Here is an 18,027-nt window from a genome sequence, read left to right on the forward strand (position 1 = left end):
CCAACAGTATTTTCCACATAAAAAATTATTTTGTCACAATGAAACAGAAACTGGCTTAAGCAGAAAATCCAGAAGGAAGGATTCCAGAAGGAGCTGATTCACTAAAACCATGACGTATCATCCGGAGCCCAGGTTCCTTCCACATCTCTGCTCTGCCATCTCTCACGCTGGTTTCAGCCTCAAGCGGTAGCCAGATGGCTGCCACAGTTTCAGGTGTAAAATGTACATGTGACAACGTCCAGAGAAAGAAAAAGGACTGTGTTTTCCGTGGGTTTTTTTTTCCACTTTAGGAACAAAAAAACCTTTCCCAGACACTGCTTTGTTAACTTATTCTCGTTTCTCATTAGCCAGAACTGAGTCACACTTTTGAGCCAATCACTAGCAAAGTGAATGGGGTTATCACTTTTTTCCCGAGGTGAATCCTCTGTGTAGAATGTGAGCTCCCCAGCTCCACCAGTGTTCACTGTAATATTCTGATAGCATTCACCAGGGGAAAGTGGTGAATGAATTGTGGCCAATCTAGAAGCCCACCACTTCATACTAGAATAATAGATCAGTGAGATCCTAGAAGATAAAAACTACGAAATAGAAATACAACTGCGAAGTGTACTTTTGAGCAAGAATCAAATTTTTAATGTGCTACATTTGGGCCCCAACCACCTTCTACAACCTCAGAACACCAGCCTTTGAGAACACACTGGCCAGTAAGCATCTGGTCACACCTTTCATCAAGCCCTTTGGATTTCTACACTATAGCATCAGGGGCCAAAAGGCCAAATCTACCGGTTAAGTACTTCAAGTTTCAGTGGATGGTCCTAGCTATAATCTAGGACACAGATGATCAACATACCTGGAGAAGTCAGCCTTATCTGAGGCATATATGCTCCGTGGTCGTCAGGCACATGTCACCAAAGATGGAGCTTTTTTCCTAGAAGCTTTCCTCACTCACCCAGCACTGTTCTCAGTAAGATGTTCAACCACATTGCATAATACACAGAGATCCAACACTCTTAATTATTTATGTAATTTATGTGGCAAGAACTTCCCTGGTTTTCAGTATAAAAAATTATTATTTTTAATGATATCAAATGTTACAAGATATCCTCATCATTTTATAGAAGTCAGAAACAATGTGGGAGGAAAGGGAAAATATTGAACTTTAGTCTTTTCAGACTGCATAGGCTCACGGAAGAGTCATCAGAGGAAACACTGGCTATTTAACCCTGCGCCCTTTCCTGCATTTAAGAACCTCCTAGTTGCTTATATCCTAAATATAAAAGCTTACATGTGCCAACCCCCATTTCCCATTCCACTGTCCCCCAACCCCCTTCCCCTTGGGAACCCTCAGTCTGTTCTCTGTCCATGATTCTGTTTCATAGATAGGCTCATGTGTGTCACAGTTAGATTCCACATATAACTGACATCATATGGTATCTGTCTTTCTTTTTCTGACTTCCTAAAGAGCCTCTTGATGAGGATGAAAGAGGAGAGTGAAAAAGCTGGCTTAAAACTCAACATTCAAAAAACTAAGATCATGGCATCCAGTCCCATCACTTCGTGGCAAGTAGATGGGGAAAAAGTAGAAACAGTGACAGATTTTATTTTCCTGGGCTCCAAAATCATGACACATGGTGACTGCAGCCGTGAAATTAAAAGATACTTGTTCTTTGGAAGAAACGCTATGACAAACCTAGACCGTATTTAAAATCAGAGACATCACTTTGCCGACAAAGGTCCATATAGTCAAAGCTATGGTTTTTCCAGTAGTCATGTATGGATGTGAGAGCTGGACCATAAAGAAGGCTGAGTGCCAAAGAATTGATGCTTTCAAATTGGGTGCTGGCAAAGACTCTTCAGAGTCCCTTGGACAGCAAGGAGATTAAACCAGTCAATCCTAAAGGAACTCAACCCTGAATATTCATTGGAAGGACTGATCCTAAAGCTGAAGCTCCAATACTTTGGCCACCTCATGCAAAGAGTTGACTCACTGGAAAAGACCTTGATGCTGGGAAAGATTGAAGGCAAAAAGAGAAGGTGGGCAACAGAGGATAAGATGATTGGATGGCATCACTGACTCAATGGACATGAGTTTGAGCAAACTCCAGGAGATACTGAAGGACAGGGAAGCCTGGCGTGCTGCAGTCCATGGGGTGGCAAAGAGTCAGATACAACTTAGTGACTGAACCATGACAACAACTTAGTATGATAATCTCTAGTTACATCCATGTTGCTGCAAATGGCATTATTTCATTCTTTTTAATGGGTGAGTACTATTCTATTGTGTACACACACACACACATAAGATACATACCACACCTTCTCTATCCATTCATCTGTCCAGGGACATTTAAATTGTCCCTGTCCAGTTGCTTCTATGTCTTGGCTATTATGAATAGTGTTGCTATGAACATGGGGTGCATATATTTTTTTTGAATTGCAGTTTTGTTGCATATATGCCCAGGAGTGGAATTGCTGAATCATACAGTGATTCTGCCTGTATAAAATTATTAGACTTTTTAAATACTGTGCAGTATAACTATTTTCAGTTCAGGTCAGTCGCTCAGTCATGTCCGACTCTTTGCGACCCCATGAATTGCAGCACACCAGGCCTCCCTGTCCATCACCAACTCCCGGAGTTCACTCAAACTCACATCCATTGAGTCGGTGATGCCATTCAGCCATCTCATCCTCTGTTGTCCCCTTCTCCTCCTGCTCCCAATCCCTCCCAGCATCAGAGTCTTTTCCAATGAATCAACTCTTCGCATGAGGTGGCCAAAGTATTGGAGTTTCAGCCTCAGCATCAGTCTTTCCAAAGAACACCCAGGACTGATCTCCTTTAGAATGGACTGATTGGATCTTGCAGTCCAAGGGACTCTCAAGAGTCTTCTCCAGCACCACAGTTCAAAAGCATCAATTCTTCAGTGCTCAGCTTTCTTCACAGTCCAACTCTCACATCCATACATGACCACTGGAAAAACCATAGCCTTGACTAGACGGACCTTTGTTGGCAAAGTAATGTCTCTTACTTTTGAATATGCTGTCTAGGTTGGTCATAACTTTCCTTCCAAGGAGTAAGTGTCTTTTAATTTCATGGCTGCAATCACCATCTGCAGTGATTTTGGAGCCCCAAAAAATAAAGTCTGACACTGTTTCCACTGTTTCTCCATCTATTTCCCATGAAGTGATGGGACCAGATGCCATGATCTTTGTTTTCTGAATGTTGAGCTTTAAGCTAACTTTTTCACTCTCCTCTTTCACTTTCATCAAGAGGCTTTTTAGTTCCTCTTCACTTTCTGCCATAAGGGTGGTGTCATCTGCATATCTGAGATTATTGATATCCCAGCAATCTTGATTCCAGCCTGTGCTTCTTCCAGCCCAGCGTTTCTCATGATGTATTCTGCATAGAAGTTAAATAAGCAGGGTGACAATATACAGCCTTGACGTACTCCTTTTCCTATTTGGAACCAGTCTGTTGTTCCATGTCCAGTTCTAACTGTTGCTTCCTGACCTGCATATAGGTTTCTCAGGAGGCAGGTAAGGTGATCTGGTATTCCCATCTCTTTCAGAATTTTCCACAGTTTATTGTGATCCACACAGTCAAAGGCTTTGGCATAGTCAATAAGGCAGAAATAGATGTTTTTCTGGAACTCTCTTGCTTTTTCCATGATCCAGTGGATGTTGGCAATTTGATCTCTGGTTCCTCTGCCTTTTCTAAAACAGCTTGAACATCTGGAAGTTCACGGTTCATATATTGCTGAAGCCTGGCTTGGAGAATTTTGAGCATTACTTTACTAGCATGTGAGATGAGTGCAATTGTGCAGTAGTTTGAACATTCTTTGGCATTGCCTTTCTTTGGGATTGGAATGAAAACTGACCTTTTCCAGTCCTGTGGCCACTGCTGAGTTTTCCAAATTTGCTGGCATATTGAGTGCAACACTTTCACAGCATCATCTTCCAGGATTTGAAATAACTCAACTGGAATTCCATCATCTCCACTAGCTTTGTTCGTAGGGGTGCTTTCTAAGGCCCAATAAGTTTAAATATTAAAATATATGTTAATAAATAGGAATACAATAAATTTTAAAATTAAAACAAAAGAAGCTCACATGAAACAGGCACCCCAGCAGTCAGCCCAGAGGTAGCTTTTTCATCTTTATGTTACCAAGAAATGCTCTTCTTGATCCTCTGTGATGTGTTCCCATAAGCTTATGAGGAATTACTAATTAAAATTTCAGGCTTTGTATTGGTGAAAGTAGGCTAACTGCTATAACAAACTCCAAAAATGTCAGTGGTTTAACATAGGCAGAGCTTATTTCTGGCATGAGACAGTGCCAAGCAGGGCCAGCCAGTGGATGGGAAAAGAGCTTGGAAGTGGGCATATGGAAGTTCACTGGCCTGCCCTGGGAACCCCAGTACCCATCACATCCATTCTCATCACATCAACAGACCTGTCACGTGGCCACACTCACTTGCAAAAGAGGCTGGGAGCTGGAGTCTATGTGCCCAGGAAGAGTAGGAAGCAGGTTTAATAAAGAGATTGCTGGTCCTCTTGGTCCCCTTGCAGCTCTCTCCTCTACTCTAAAGCCAGAAAACAGAACTTTCTGCTCTGTTTGTTCTGGGCAACTATGGTCTAGGACTTCTTTATAGTTCTTAAATATTTTCCACGCTATCTTGGATCTTTCTGTACACTGAAGATCTCCAAGACATCAATCACAGTTTCCACTGCTGTTGTTTCTCTAATTGGATGGATGTCTGTGATGGAGACTATATCAGCCTTATGATCCACACAGTTCACACACGGCCAGGCCTTGTGGATGAAGCAAAGGACAGTAATTATCCCAACATTCAAAGGACCATTTCAAGGAGCCCAGACAACAGTCCGCTTTTCTGAGTATGTTAGTGGATTTTGAGGGGGTTTTCTTCCTCTGCACTCCTAATAACATTTAAACTCCCAAGAGGAACTAACAAAACATTGTTAACCAATTATACTCCAACAAAAGTTAAAACAGAAAAATCCCAAGAGGTTCCAGTGTGTGTCCATGCCACCTTCCACCAGCCCCTTTGCCCGTCCTCAACTGCCAGCCAAAACCACCTCACCATACCAGTTTGCTTATTGTTCCCAGATCAACTGAACACTCTCAGGTCTAGCTTCTTCTCAAACTATCTCTGCTATCAGGAATACCATTCTCCTCCCCAGCGCCCTCCTGGAAAACTCCTACTCATCCTTCAAGGCCCAGTTAAGCAATGCCCCTTCACCCTGTCCAGCAGTTTTTCTGGGCCTCAGTCTTCTCTCCTTATGCAGCAATAATCATTGCTTATAGTCCATGCTCCCACAAACGTTCACTCAGTTTATATCTCTGTGCCATCATCATCTCACCTTGTAGTCTCATAATTAATGAGCTTCCCAACAGCAGAGCCTAGGCACTGCAGCCCTTATAAGACTTTGTAGGAAAATAGCTTCAGAGGCTGGGAATCCAGTTGGATCCAGTTCCTGGTTTAAGCCCATTAGGAAGTAACCAGATATTTGCAAACTCCCTTTAGAAGCCTGTGGGTTGTAGCAACAGGAGCAGGAGAGGCTGGAGTCAAGGTCGTGGATTGAGACTCACTGCTGCACCTAACCAGCCTTCATGGACTTTGTGGGGAGGGAACACAGCACACAGCAAAGAACGTGTTCTGAGGTTAAGCAGCCTTGCATTTGAATCCATTCTCCCTTTCAATGCTAACATTACTTTGCCAACAAAGGTCTGTATAGTCAAAGCTATGGTTTTTCCAATAATCATGTATGGATGTGATAATTGGACCATAAAGAAGGCTGAGTGCCAAAGAATTGATGCTTTTGAACTGTGGTGTTGGAGAAGACTCTTTAGAATCTCTTGGACAGCACGGAGATCAAACCCATCAATCCTAATGGAAATCAACCTTGAATTTTCACTGGGAGGACTGATGCTGAAACTGAACTTCCAATACTTTGGCCACCTAATGTGAAGAGACAGCTTATTGGAAAAGACCTCAATGCTGGGAAAGATTGAAGGCAGGAGGAGAAGGGGACAGCAAAGGATTAGATGGTTGGATGGCATTGCCGACTCAATGGACATGAGTTTGAGCAAACTCCAGGAGATGGTGAAGGACAGGGAAGCCTAGTGTGCTCCAGTCCATGGGGTCACAAAGAATTAGACGCTACTGAGAGATTGAACAACAACAATAACCTTTGGGAAACTTATTTAACGCCTCTGAACCTCAGTTTACTCCATGACAAAATGGAGACAATAAACTCTCACTTCACAGGGATTGGAAGAATGAAATAAAATGAAATCATATATACATCATAATCATCATTACTGTCACATGATCAAACTACAAGCTCCTAGAGGAACCATGTCTAATGCATCCATGTGGGTCCTCAGTACAAAGCTAACTTTGCTGCAAGATGAAACCTCTGCTGTCTCTATTTCTTTATCTGTAAGAAAATAAAACAGACTTATAAGCTGCCTATTTGAGGGTTATTGTGAGGACACCTGCTGTTGGAATATGAGGTGCCGAGCAAATGCTGAAGGTGATTCTTATAACACCAGCATGACTTTCCCCTCTATTTCCCAAATGGACAAGTCCTAAGCATTTCCTCGTCTCCCCAGTGTGAGAGCAGAGGGAGCAAATGAGAGCCCTGAGCAGGCTGTAGGGAATCTTGGGGTATGCATAGGAAATCTGGAGGTGACAGGCTCAGTCTGCAGCAGCTGCTGCTGTAAATGGACCTCAACTAGTCATTGGACTGAGGATGCAGCATCTAATAGTATCTGCCATCAGTGACTCTACAGAGTAGGTAAAACCATCATCATTCCCATTTTACTGATTGGAAAACTGAGGCCCAGCATTGCTAAATGACTCACCTAAGATCTCAACTGAGTAAGAAGCAAGGCCAGGCCGGGAACCCAGGAGAGACTGAATCTAGGACTCTTTGTTTTCTCTACCCTCTCTAAGAAGCTCAAGAATCCAGGAATAATTGGAAGGTCAAGCCAGCCAGAAGAGAACTTACATGCCTGGAGAAAATGGGCTGAGAGTCCCAGGACATCCACCTGGCAGTGACACGGATGAATCTGAGAAAACTGATGGGAATAACCTGGCCTGTGAGAGCTCTACCTGGTCCCCCACACTGGGTCACTGTGGAAACAGGAGGCCCCCAACCCCGTGATGTGAGGCAGGGAGCCTGGCACAGCGATGGGCTGGGACCCCCAAATGAAGACAAAGTCACCCATCGTGGGGAGTGAGAGGAGAGCTCAGCTCAGCATCCCATCCTGTTTCCATGCTGCTCTGACCGTTTCTCTTTTTTTGTCTTTTTAATATCTATTTTTATTTATTTGGCTGCACCAGGCCTTAGTTGCCACATACAGGATTTCTTTAGTTGCGGCTTGTGGGATCTAGTTCTCTGACGAAGGATCAAATCCCCGGCTCCCGGCAGTAGGAGCTCGGACTCCTAGCCACTGGACCACCAGGGAAGCCTCTGCTCTGACCCTTTCTAATCGACCTCTTTACCACTCCACGTGGGCTGATCCTCTTACTGCTTTCATTTTTTAACTTTTTGTTTTATATTGGAGCATAACCAATGGACAGTGTTGTAATAGTTTCAGGTGGACAGCACAGGGTCCCAGCCATAGGTATACGTGTATCCACCCTCCCCCAAACTCCCCTCCCATCCAGGCTGCCACGTAACATCGAGCGAGAGTTGCCTGTGCGACCACTTTAGTTTTGAAGCTACCACCTTTACTCTGCTTTCCTAGATCTTCCCTTTCCTTCAAGCTTAATTTTTATGCTTTGCTGAAAAATACTCAAAGCAGCCGCCTGTAACCCACAGACATTTAAGCAACCATGGGTGGGCTGCCTTCATCACTCATCCTGGTGGGGTGGGGACCGCAGGAGTGGAATTGAGTCCCTTCAGCCCTCCAGGGCCAAGGTCAGGAGCTCCTGACATGGCAGTGACCTCTTTAGCCCGGTCCTAGGGGCGCCCGGGACTCTGGTCTGGTGCAGGCCTCTCCCCGCCAAGCCGTTTCTGCTCCCTCAGAGCCGCCCACGTGCCAGCTGGGCTCCGATCCGCACCATCTGCTGCCCCCGATCAGGCGAGAGGCCACGGTCAGACCCTGCGCCTGGCAGGAGAGCAGGGGCCGCGGGCAGACCAGGAGCTCCGCTCACTGGGCCTGTGCTTGGGTCACCGGCAGGGGAAACCCCCAGAGGATTTCTCAGAGGGAGCTGCAGGGGAGCCGCCCAGGCTCTCAACTGCCTGGGGGAACCATCCGTCATGTTGCAGAGGGTTTCTCAGTGTGAAGGGCACCCGGGCCTCGTTTCCTGTGCTCTCTTTTTTTTTCTTAATTTTTCTAATTGAGGTACAGGCAGTGTACAAGATTATATAAATTTCAGGAGCACAACACAGTGATCCACAATTTTTAAAGCTTATGCTCCATTGACAGTTATTATAAAGTATTGGCTATATTCCTTGTGCTGCACAATACATACCCTTTAGCTTGTTTATTTTATGCCCCGTAGTTCGTACCTCTTAATCTCCTACCCCTCCCTGGCCCCTTCCCACTTCCCTCTCCCGACTGGTGACCACTCGTTTGTTCTCTGAATCTGTGAGTCTGGTTCTTTTCTGTTACATTCACTAGCTGGGTTCTTTTTTAGACTCCACATACAAATGACACCATGCAGTACTTGCCTCTCTCTGGCTGACTTATTTCTCCAAGCAGAATACCCTCCAAGTCCACCCATGTTGTTGCAAATGGCAAAATTGCATTTGTCCCTGAGGCTGAGTGGTATTCCATTGTAGTTGCAAATGGCAAAATTGCGTTTGTCCCTGAGGCTGAGTGGTATTCCATTGTATGCATGTACCACAGCTTCTTTATGCAGTCAACGCTGATGGACACTTAGGTTGCTTCCATACCTTGTAAATAACGCTGCTGTGATCGTGGTCTCTCTGCTCTCTACTGTCTGATGAACTTAGCTTCTGCAGGCCTGACTTGGGCTCTGGTCCTCTCTCTAGTGTTCCCTGACTGTAGGACCTTAAGCAAGTCGTTTCCTTCTCTAGACTCAGCTCCTGTCTTTGCCTAGTAGGGAGTTTAGATTCCTACAGTCCCTTCAGCTCTGAGACACTAAGATCCTCTAGTCCAAGTAAGTCCTTCCATTGTCCTGAACTTGTTCTGGGCCCAATAAGGAAACCGCCTATGAAACGTGAAAGTGAAAGTCACTCAGTCGTGTCTGACTCTTCCTGACTGGATGGAACTGTAGCCCCTCGGGCTCCTCTGTCCAGGGACTTCTCCAGGCAAGAATAACGGAGTGGGTTGCCATTCCCTTTACCAGGGCATCTTCCAGACCCAGGTATCGAACCTGGGCCTCCTGCATTGCAGGTAGATTCTTTACTGTCCGAGCCACCAGGGAAGCCAAAGGAACCTGCCGATGAAATACTTATTAAAACAAATTTGTACATTTGGAGGTATTGATGGACAGACATGTGTTCATTGGCAGGTTTCAGTAATGGGGAGCCATGAAAATACATGTGTGAAGTACACACATCTCCCCTAAGCTTATGTGACTTTTAGGCACCAGAGTTCCTGCCAACACATGCATCATCTGGGTTTGATGTATGAAGCAGTTAATGGTCCCCAGCTCCTAGCTTGAACAGCCAACTGCTAGACCCGGACATCTGTGATGCAAGAAGGCCCCAGAAGTTGGGCCGAATTACCTTCTCCTGCATCTACATAGAACGGGAAGAGAAAGAAATGAGGTTGTTCCACCGCTTGTCCAAGGGTATCTTCATCTGTGATTTCCTCGCTCTGGACCTCAGGTTTCCCATCTATAAAGTGGGAATGGAAGAGAAGACATGGCCTATATGTTCTAGCTCCTAAAAAAGTTCAATTTAATTGTATTTCTGAGGGGTTACAGAGTCACTGGGCTTCCCTGGTGTCTCAGACGGTAAAGAATCTGTCTGCAATATGGGAGTCTGGGGTTCGATCCCTGTGTCAGGAAGATCCCCTGGAGAAGGGAATGGCAATCCACTCCATATTCTTGCCTGGAAAATTCCATGGACTGAGGAGCCTAGCAGGCTACAGTCCATGGGGTCGCAGAGTCGGACACGACTGAGCGATAATACACACACACACAGAGTCTCTGGTTAGGGGAGAATTTTCAGTTGCCTTTTGGGGAAAAGAAAAAAGTTAATGCTACTCTCCCCACTGCTGCCCTGGACAGAAGCAAGCTCTAAAGACTGAAGGAAACAGGAAGTGCGTGGAGCAGGAGCTTCCATAGAAACAGAGAAATGTGATAGGATCACAGGCTGAAGGAGGGAATCCACGGTGCAGGTTTTCACTGGACCAGGAGACACAGTGGGTGAACTGTAATCCATGGGCAGGACAGAAAGGGAGCTTTGGTCTTCACTCCAGAAGCATCTGAGAGCCCCAAGAGAAACCTGATGCTCCTTGATCCAGAGGAGGCCAGAATGGCAGCAAAAGCAGGGAGGTGGAACAGAGAGAAACCATTGCTACTGTGGTTGTACGTTAGTCACTCCGTCGTGTCCGACTCTTTGCAACTCCATGGACTGTAGCCCGCCAGGCTCCTCTGTCCATGGGATCCTCCAGACAAGAATACTGGAGTGGGTTACCATGTCTTCCTCCAGGGGATCCTCCCGACCCCAACTCGGGGGCTGAACCCACATCTTTCATGTTTCCTACATTGGCAGACGGATTCCTTACCACGAGCGCCACCTGGGAAACCCTTAGCTACTGAGTACTTACTAGATGCTGCAAACTCAGCACTGTCTCTCACATCGTCACGTCTTGTCCAGGTCAAAGAGAAAAACCAAGGAGCCTCAGCCAACAGAGCAACCACAACAGCATTTACTCATTCATGAATCAAATAGACTCGTACTGTGTGCCTACTATGTACCTGGAGGAGGAAAAACAGCAGATTTTCCAGTAGAAAACATCATGGGGCAGATTTTATGGGAGCAAAACCCAGAGGCATCTGATGGAGAGTTTCTGCACCTCCATAATCCAAATGACTCAAAAACTTTGATCAAGGAATTCTAACAAAGTATGAGACAAGCCAGAGCTGAGCTGGGGGGTTGGCCTGTTGCAGAGGATGGAAGGTTGGTTTCCCTTTGAGGCACCTCAGAAATCTCTAGCTCATAAGTCTAATTATTGTCCACCTGTCTCATTTTGAACACCATGGGCCTCATGCAAATAATCTCATCAGCACTGGCAACATTAAATGACAGGTTCTAAACTCTCTCTACACTTAGAATTTCCAGTTCTTTCATTAGATATAGTGATCCTTTGGGAAGCCCCGATGGATCAGCAGGTAAGGAATCCACCTGCAATGCAGGAGCCACAGAAGACATGGGTTTGATCCCTGGGTCAGGAAGATTCTGTGGAGGAGGAAATGGCAACCCGCTCTAGTACTCTTGCCTGGAGAATCCCATGGACAGATGAGCCTGGAGGGCTGCAGTCCATGAGGTCACAAAGAGTCGGACACAACTGATGACTAAGCGCGCACTCAGTAATTCTTTAATTAGTATTTAGACCAACTTATTGCCAAGAACAGGAGCATGAAAGAAACTGCAGACCCTTTGGGTGTTATTACTACTACCATCACCGCTGTCATCACCACCACCACCATCATCACCATCATCATTTTACAGCTGAAGGAACCAGGACTCAGGGAAATTAAATAACTTGCTACGGTTTACACAGCTAGAAAGTAAGGAAGATTGAGTCCAAACCAAGCTTTGTTTGATCCCAAATCCCACCGCTCCATCCAGTCTCCAACATGGTCAAGCTTGGTATCCACACGTACAAACGGAGGCCAACTTGATATCCCTTTCTCATATTTCCTTCTCTGCTTTAGTTCTTTTTTTCCCGCTGTTGTCCCTTTCCTGCTCTCTCTCTCTCTGTCTCTTTCTCTTTCTTTCTCTCTCTCTCTCTCTCTCACACACACACACGCACACACACAGAGGAAGCCATTTGCCATTGCAGTGACTACATTTTTTCCTCACTCCCACCCACTCTAATATCACTGCAAACAAAACTCACATTCACACATATTCAGTCACACCACGGGGAGGAAATGGTCAGCACCTGGAGTCTGAGATTGAAGTCATTCCAATTAAAGTCACGCCAATTAATCCCCATAACTGTTCCTCCCCTTTTCCTATAAGACTATTGCTGATTTCTCTCCTTTTATAAACAGGAACAGATTACACAAGATGCTGTAGATGTGGGATTTTTCAAGCAAGCTGGTGACACTCTTTCACTTGGCACAAAATCGATTTAAATAAACATCTTCCTTTTTCAAGATTCTTTCCTGCTTCTGCTTAATCTTAAATTAAGAGGAGTACAATAATAACCCAAGAACATCACACCTCTGAATTTCAACCTCCTCTCCCGCAGGATTTTGTCTCCTTTTTTGAAAGTATGAGCTATTTTTTGGTTTCCACTTGTTTCTCCTTCTTACTTGTCATCACACATTGTTTTCTATAAGACATAAGCAATTGGAGCCTTCACATTTAAAGTCTGTTTTTAGTCCGTGGGATCCACAATAAGGCTCTCATGAGACCTTGAAAAGAAAAAGAATAACTTCAGGGAGTTACACTTCAAGACCCACTGAAACAAAGATCTGCAGTCACCTCCAGTGATTGAATGACTCCATTCACTCATTCAGTAAATACTCACTGAGCACAGACCATGTGTCAAGCAATATGCAAGGCACTGGTGGTACAGCAGGGACTGGGCTCAAGGAAGGGACAAATTAAGAATGCTAACGATACTCAAGCTTATATCTCCTTGTAGGACCTCTTCCTTCAACTCTAGACCCACACGTGTAACTATCAAATTAACATCTCCCATTGGGTGTTCAGTTAAACCCCACTACTCTTCCTTCTCCATTTCAGTAAAAGGCCACTCTTTCTAGCTGCTCAGGTCAAAATATGTAGAGTCATCCTTGAATCCCTAGAGCAATATATCCGTAATTTGATAACTGTTCACCATCACCACTAACTACCCTGGTCCAAACCACCATCACCTCTTGCCTGGATCATTGCAGTAGCCTCCTGACTTCACCTCCCTGTTTTCACCCTTAACCCCAAAAGTCTATTCTAAGGTCTAAAGCTCAGGTAATCATTGTAAAGCTTAAATCAGATAATGTCAGCGAGTGCTCAAAATTCTCCACTGGCTTCCCATCACGCTCAGAGTAAAAGCCACAGTCTACACAATGCCCTAGATAACCTTGTATTACCCAGCTCTCAGCCATTTGTCTGATCTCACCTTCTCCATCCTCACCCTCTCTACATGAATGCCCTTTCTGTTCCCAGGATACACCAGGACACTCTTCCCTCGGGGCCTTCACACTTGTCGCTTTCCCTGCCTAGAAGGGTCCTTCCCCAAATATCCGTCTGGCTGACTCTCTTCCTTCATGTCACCCCGACCACTCCCACCCCTTCCTTCACCCTGCTCCTCATCCACTCAACCAGGCACTCCTCATCCTGCTCTCCTTACGTGATGTCCTCTCATCACATAATACATATTTACTTATTTACATGCCATCTCCCCAGCTAGGACGAATGCATCATGAGGATGGACCTTGCTACCTTGACTGGTGCACGTGTTTGTGTGTGTGTGCTCAGTCGCTCAGTCATGTCTGTCTCTTTGTGACCCCATAGACTGTAGCCTGCCAGGCTCCTCTATCCATGGGATTTTCTAGGCACAGAATACTGGAATGGGTTGCCATTTCCTCCTCCAGGGGATCTTCCCAACCCAGGGATTGAACCTGCGTCTCTTGTGCATCCTGCATTGGCAGGCAGATTCTTTACCACTGTGCCACCTGGGAAGCCCATGCCTGGCATGTAAGGAACACTCAGTAAATATTTGGTGGATGAATGGCTATCTAAAGATTCATAGGTCTGAAGCTGATCAGCCATGGAAACAGAGAACAACAGAGAAAAAGAAAAGGGCAAGTTTCAGGCATTGTCCATTCAAGCAGAACTTGGGAAAAAAGGAGCCTTAGTCAAGGGGACTTTAAATATTAATGTCCCTATGGTATACTGAATGCAAAGACATTCCAGTTCCCCTCCTCCCTCCGTATCCATGCTCTTTGCAGTGTGCCTTCGTAGCTCTTCGCATCAAGCAGTGTACTCCAGGGACTTCCCTGGTGGTTCAGCAGCTAAGACTCTGTGCTCCCAATGCAGGGGGCCCAGGTTCCATCCCTGGTCAGGCAACTAGACCCTACATGCCACAACAGAAGGTCAAAGATCCCACATGCTGTATCTAAGACCTGGTACAGCCAAATGAGTAAATAATTTTTTAAAGTATATTCTAGTCCCTACACCTTCACTCTGGGCTGGCCTTGTGAGTTGAAGAGAAAGTTTCAGTCACTCAGTCATGTCCAATCCTTTGCAACCCCATGGACTGCAGTCCACCAGGCTCCTCTGTCCATGGGACTCTCCAAGCAAGCATACTGGAGTGAGTATCCATTCCCTTCTCCAGGGGATCTTCCTGACTCAGGGATCGAACCCTGGTCTCCTGCATTGCAGGCAGACTCTTTACACCTTCACTCTGGCTGGCCTTGTGACTTACTTTTGTCAATAGACAAAGATGAAACAACGGTGTGCCAAGTATAAGCTTAGACCTCAAGAGGTCAGGCAAGTTTCCACTCTCCCTTGGATTCCAGGGATACTATGTGAACATGTTGGGCTAGCCTGTTGGAAAATGTGGTACTACCCAGAGCAGAGCCAAGTTCCCCCGGGTAAGGCCACCCTCAAGCAGCCAGCTCTCAGCCACTCCAACAGCAGACAAAAAAAACATGAACAAACCCAGCTGAGATGAATCAAGCCCACTCAGACCTAAAGAACTGCCTGGCCAGCCCGTAAACACGTGAGAAAATGAGAAATGGTTGCTGTCTTAAGCCGCTAAGTTGCGGGGAGATTTGTCCTATAGTTCCTTGGTAAGGTCAGCCCTAATGTATGTGATCAGCCCCCAGGGGAGGCATCTCAGCTGCTCTGCTCTGAATATGTGCTCATCAGGAAAGCTTCTCCTTGTGATGTGGTTGTCACCAAAGGGATCAGCAAGAAGAAGACACCCTGCCATGCCACACAGGGTTCCAGCCACTGCAAATTCAGTCTGGGGTGAGCAAGGTCACTGCAATGTAAGTGGCTTTCTGAGGCAGCAAGACCTCGGATGGAGAAAAATCCACAGAGGTGAAAGTCACCTTCTAAAGGGGTGACTTGGGGGACACCCAGCCAGCCACCCAGCCAGGACCCAACCTTGTCAAATCCTGTTTCACAGGAACTTTGACCAGCTTCTCAGGCATCCAACCCCATTTCTATCCACGAAACACTGCAACAGTCCCACAGCACTAGGGTCAGCCATGAGGGGGAAGCTCTCAAATCCCCAAAACCATGCTCTTTATTTTTTTTAATTGGGTCCAGTTGATTTCAAGTGTACAGCAAAGTGATTCTATCAGACACATATAATATATAAATACGTATATATATTCTTTTGCATTATAGGTTATTACAAGATACTGAATGCAGTTCCCTGTGCTATGCAGTAGGTCCTTGTTGTTTATCTATTTTATATGCAATAGTGTGTGTGTGTGCTCAGTTGCTCAGTCATGTCCGCCTCTTTGCAGCCCCATGGACTGCAGCACACCAGGCTCCTTTGCCCATGGGATTCTCCAGGCAAGAATACTGGAGTGGGGTGCTGTGCCCTCCTCCAAGGGATCTTCCCAACTCAGGGATAAAACTCGCGTCTCCTGCACCTCCTGCCTTACAGATGGATTCTTTACCATTAACGCCACCTGGGAAGCCCAATGTGTGTATTTTAATCCCAAACTCCTAATTGATCTGTCCTCCCTCCCCTCACACTCTTCTCTTTGGTAACAATAAGTCTGCCAAAACCATGCTCTTTAAAGCAGCAGTCCCCAATCTTTTTGGCACCAGGGACCAGTTTCGTGGAAGACAATTTTTGTATGGACCAGACAGGGGAGATAGTTTCAGGATGATTCAAACGCATTACATTCATTGCGCACTTTATTCCTGTTACTATTACATCAGCTCCATCTCAGACCATCAGGCATTAGATCCCAGAGGTAGGGGACCCCTGCTGTAGAGGAACGATGTCCCAGAGGGGTGGAGCAGCAAATTGTGATCTTCGTCGTATTCAGCCTACAAGATGGAAGTCTCAAATAAGTGCACCATATAATATCATGTACATGCATCCCACGGTACACCAACAGTCAATGTATTTCCAGTTGATTCTAACATCTTTCCATAGCCATAGAAACTACTTTCATCCTCCAAGAATACAGACTAAAAACTAGCAGGGACAATACCTGCAGGACTATTCAGTAAAGGTGGCCCTTTCTTTCATTGCGAAGGAAATGTTCAATAGAAGCCCTAAAACAGTCCTTGATCTGGATGAAAGATTGCTAAACACTGTTTTGCACTGAGCTTCTCATCACCTTGGAAAGATTTATGCCTCTGCTGGTTGCATTTGCTCAGGCTGAGTGACCTAGGAACCTATGTCTCCCAACGAGCCTTCTTCTAAACATCGAGTGTAAGATGTCAGCCAATTCTTTCCACAAGTGCTCAGGATATTAATCTTCGCAACAAATAGAAATCATGAGAGGCAATACCCCAGTGACCCTGCCGGCTTACCCCTCTGGCCTCAAATCCTACTGCTGCTCCCCTCGCTCACTCACCCGCAGCCTCACTGGACTTCTTTCTGGGTTTTCGTATGAACACACCTCCCTCCTGCTTCAGGTTTTGCAGGTGCTGTTACACTGCCCAGAATGCTCTTCCTCAGACATCTGCCTGGCCCGCTCCTCACTTTCCCAGGGGTCCAGTCAAATGTCACTCATCAGCAAAGCGTTCCCTGACCAAGCTATATTAAACAATAACAATCCTCACCGCGCCCTCTGGCAAGACTCCCCATTCCTCTTACTCTGCTTTATTTCTCTCCACTATAATGCATCATTATCTTGTTATTTATTTGTCTGCTATCTTACATACACACACACACACACACATATACACACACACACACAAGATAAGCTCCTTGAGGGACTTCATTTAATTCAATTCCGTATCCCTACACATAGAGCAATTCTTGACACATAGTAGGTACTCAATGAATGAACTGCCATTTCTTAAGCACCTACTTTGTGTCAAGCAACTTATATATGATGATCATTTCCCAATAAACATATTTTTAAGCACTTATGATGTAATTATATTATAAGAATTCCACTGTTATCTCCATGTTACAGCTCAGGAACCCAAAGCTCAAAGCGAGGCTAAGAAACCTGCACAAGACACTTACCTAGGTCTGTTTGAGTATCAAAACCCACGGTCCTTGACGCGTGCCAATCTGCTTTTTAAATACCTCAGTGATGCTTTAGGTTACAAGACGCACGTAAGACGCATCTCTGGCAACATGTATAGCACAAGAGCTCTTCATTCTACCATTTTTCTATCACCCACCATAGATTTTGTCCAGGAAAAAAAATCCGTCAGATTGGATTTTTATTTCCCAGAGCACATTGGTTGCAATAGCTTTAGATTTCCTTTATTCCATCCATTTAGAGACATCCAGGTTCAGAGCTTTCCTTTTGATCTGAGCTGGGACAAGCACAGACAGGTCAGGGACCCAAAGGAGATGAAGGCAGAAGTTCATCTGCTCTGAGAATCCCTCAGAACTATCCAGAATCCTTGCCTTTGTGATGTACTGCTCCCAAATCTTCCTGGTTCTAGAACTTGGGGAAACAATCCATTAAAGAAACAAAAAGCCTGACCTCCTGTGCTGGACACTCTTTTCTCTTGGTTGTCATCTTGTGTCTGTGTCTACTAGTATCTGGTCACATACTGCAAACGCCAACCCTGCTGTAACTTACAGAGCTCTGCACGTATAGTAACCTTGATGCTGATGATGGGGAGACTGATGGGGGTTACTCACAGACCAAAGGACCAAGAGAGGGACCCCGTTTCTACTGAAATTC

The 18,027-nt window shown here is 45.5% G+C and overlaps 1 protein-coding gene across 5 annotated transcripts in view; it reads right to left on the reverse strand.

The window, feature by feature from the left end:
* SV2B (synaptic vesicle glycoprotein 2B) overlaps positions 1-18,027 on the reverse strand; it is a 256,051-nt gene that overhangs the window by 227,696 nt on the left and 10,328 nt on the right. The window contains exon 1 of one of the 5 annotated variants that reach the window (XM_070775061.1): positions 17,352-17,720. The exons of the other annotated variants lie outside the window; for them this stretch is intronic. The gene's annotated coding sequence lies outside the window, so the exon portion shown is untranslated. Of the gene's footprint in view, positions 1-17,351; positions 17,721-18,027 lie in introns of those variants that run through there. 5 annotated transcript variants of the gene reach the window in all.

The sequence above is a fragment of the Bos indicus genome, chromosome 21 (assembly GCF_029378745.1).
Source record: "Bos indicus isolate NIAB-ARS_2022 breed Sahiwal x Tharparkar chromosome 21, NIAB-ARS_B.indTharparkar_mat_pri_1.0, whole genome shotgun sequence".
NCBI classification, from domain to species: domain Eukaryota; kingdom Metazoa; phylum Chordata; class Mammalia; order Artiodactyla; family Bovidae; genus Bos; species Bos indicus.